This window comes from Myotis davidii, unplaced genomic scaffold (assembly GCF_000327345.1).
Source record: "Myotis davidii unplaced genomic scaffold, ASM32734v1 scaffold2702, whole genome shotgun sequence".
Classification (NCBI taxonomy): Eukaryota; Metazoa; Chordata; class Mammalia; order Chiroptera; family Vespertilionidae; genus Myotis; species Myotis davidii.
This window is the reverse complement of record NW_006292933.1, coordinates 1,868-5,297: the sequence shown is the minus strand read 5'-3', so window position 1 is coordinate 5,297 and position 3,430 is coordinate 1,868.

The following is a 3,430-nucleotide window of genomic DNA, read 5'->3' as shown; positions in this document are numbered from 1 at the left end:
GCACTCCTGGGATCTCCCTTTGTATCCTTCTCTTATTTTGTCTGAGGCTGACTATTTTGTATGTTGACTCGGGACCTCCTAGTAGGGACTTTGGTGTTAGCCAACATCAGAAGCTGCCCACATTTGGTTCTTGGCAACCTATTTGAAGCTTGAAGTGACCCCCCTTTGTGGCTGCCTCCACTGAGCTGAACTGCAGAGGAGGGACCAGGCTGCTCTCCAAGGTCAGCTTTATAGCAGTGTGGGCCTCAAAGGTGGGTCAGCAAACATCCCAAGGCACTTTGGGATCCACCTTGTCCACCTATTAATGCCCACTTGCTATCAGACTTAGTCACTGAAAAAACTGTTTCTGAAAGGGCTGTTGGCAAAATCAGGAAGATGGGACCTCTGTCTCTCCCATTAGGGGGAGGTGCCATTCAAACTTCAGGGAAGATGGTGGGTGTGTTCCCCTATCCCAGACACACACCTGAGACTCTCCCAAAGTACAGTGTAACCTTGGCTCTCAAACTTAATTCATTCCAGAAGGCTGTTTGACAAGAGATTTGTTTGAAAACCAAACCATTTTTTCTCCATTAGAAATAATGTAAATTGAATTACTTTGTTCCAGATCCCCAAATGATTTCCTGTTTTAACCATATTATAGAGAGTCCATTTCTACAGTACTGTATAATCTAGAAACAAACACTTCTTTTCGTAATGTATTGAGCCACCCCTTACTAGCCTTAAATGAATCACTGTCAGCACTCATTCCAGGGGTGCAGTATTCACTTTTTTACATATCAGTGCCTCCAAAACGCTGTCATAGGCTAACTACTTTTCTTTATCCAAATCAACAACAGTTTTTCTACCTCTTCAATTGCCTATGATCTTTGTTTTGTGAGCACTTTCATGCCCTTAGCAACATCAGCACATCTGATGGCCTCTTTAGGTTTTAAAATTGCACTAATCATCCATTTCACCACCAACAAAAACAAAGCAAACAACAAAAAATTACTTGAAAATATTCACAGCACATTATACTTGACTCTCATTCTTTCCTTTGTTTCTTGCAAGATGCTTTTGATCATGCACAAAATTTGTTTGACAATGAAGACATGGTTTCTCTGAACAAGTTGGTCAAGAACCAAATTGTTCAAGTTGGGAGACATTTGAGAACCAAGGTTAGACTATATTTCCCTATCCTTGCAGGATGAATCATCTCATAGGCAGATCCACTCAAGGGGTCTGCTGGAAGTCAGTAATTTCTATCAGTTCTTCCATGAGGGAGAGTGCCAGTCAGGTTCCCAGGAAAGTTTGGAGAATGGCCTCTCCCCAAAGCCAGTCACTGATGCTTCCTGAGTCTGACCAGGCCTGTAGGTTGGGTCTCTGCAGCTGAGAGGAGGGCCTTGAACCTCTCAGGAAAAACTGGCTGCTGCAGAAATGGGGAGGATGACTGAACACAGGTATCCTGGAAGCTACTCTCCAAGTCTCTCTCTAATGCTTCTAATCCCAAACTCTTCTCAGGCGACTCTAGTACACACAACTCTCCCTCCACAAAAGCCAGGGTGAGGGGCTGTGAATTAAAATTCTGTGATCTGACCCTTTGAAAAACAAAGTGGCTTCCTCTGTGGAGAACAGTATGGAGTTTCCTCAAAAATTAGAAAAGGAACCCCCATTTGATCCAGTGATCCCACTCCTGGGAATATATCCTAAGAAATCAGAAATACCAATAGAAAGAATATATGCACCCCTATGTCCACAGCAGCCCAATTTACAATAGCTAACATTCGGAAACAACCCAAGTGCCTATCCGCACATGAGTGGATAAAAAAAGCTGTGCTACATTTACACAATAGAATACTATGCAGCTATAAAAAGGAAAGAACTCTTACCATTGGCAATCACGTGGATGGATATGGAGAGTACTTTGCTAAGTGAAATAAGCCAGTGAGAGAAAGACAAGTATCACATGACCTCACTCATATATGGAATCTAATGAACAAAAGAAACTGACAAACAAAACTGATCCAGAGACGTAGAAGCATGGTACACACTATTGAACCTCAGAGGGAAGGCAGGGGAGGGTGAGTGAGTGGGAAGAATCCAAACAAAGAACTTATATGCATATATGCATAACACATAGACACAGAGAATAGGGTGATAAAGGCCTGGGCTGGAGGACAGGAGCAGGCTGGAAGAGGTCAATGGGGGAAACAAGGGAGCATATGTAATACTTTCAACAATAAATATTTTAAAAATAAAAATATCTAAGTAATAAAAACAAAGTGGTTTTATCTCCAGCAGGCTCCATCGCCCTCTGCTGGTAGAAGCCCTGCTGCTTTTCACTGATGGATGCTATGTGGGCAGGTGTTCCTGGCTCTGGCCCTGGAAGCTGGGGAGCCCAGCCTGGTGTACAGGCCTCTACTCTCAGAGGGAAACCCCCACAGCTGAGATATCCTTCCTTATCTTGGCCTGCCCCTCCTGAAACCACAGCCTTCCTGTCCCTCTCAAGGTAGTTTCTGCCCTTCCTTCTTTAAAAGTCTCCTCTTCAGCTAGTCTTCAGTTGATAATTCAGAGTGAATATTCCCTAATTTAGTTTTATTGCCAGTTAGGTTCTGGGAGGAGGTACAAGAATAATCTGCCACATGATGCCATCTTCAAATTCCCAAGCCTTCATTTTCTAAAACAACCATCTTCCTCAGGGTCTTTGTACTGGCTATTCCTTCTCCCTGGGAAACACTCTCCCAGTGTCTCATTTCGTATCTCACTCAGTCTTCATTGAGGTTTGTGTTAAAGCGTCAGCTGTTGGCAAGTCTTGGCTAAATTCTATAAAAAATAACACCCACTATTCACTCCCTCCATTTGATATGATTTACTATTCTTTATAGCATCTTCACCATCAGATATATTATATTATCATTTTTATTTGATTACTAGAGGCCCTGTGCATGAATTTCAGCTCAGCCTGCACCCTCTCCAATCTGGGACCCATCAGGGGATGTCCAACTGCTGGTTTAGGCCTGATCCCTGTGTGATCGGCCTTAAACCAGCAGTCGGACATCCCTCTCACAGTCCGGGACTGCTGGCTCCCAACCACCCGCCTCCATGTCTGCCTGCCTGCCTGATTGCCCCTAACTGCTTCTGCCTGCCAGCCTGATCAATGCCTAACTGCTCCCCTGCCTGACCAATTTCCCCTAACTGCCCTCCCCTTCCAGTCTTGTCACCCCCAACTGCCCTCCCTGCATGCCTGGTCACCCCTAACTGTCCTCCCCTGTAGGCCTAGTTGCCCCCCAACTGCCAATCCTTAACTTTTCTCCCTTGCCAGCCTGGTTGCCCCTAACTGCCCTCCCCTGATGGCCTGGTCACCCCTAACTTCCCTCCCATGTCAATGCAATTGCCCCTAACTGCCCTCCCCTGTTGGCCTGGTCCCCCCAACTGCCATCCCCTGCCCTCC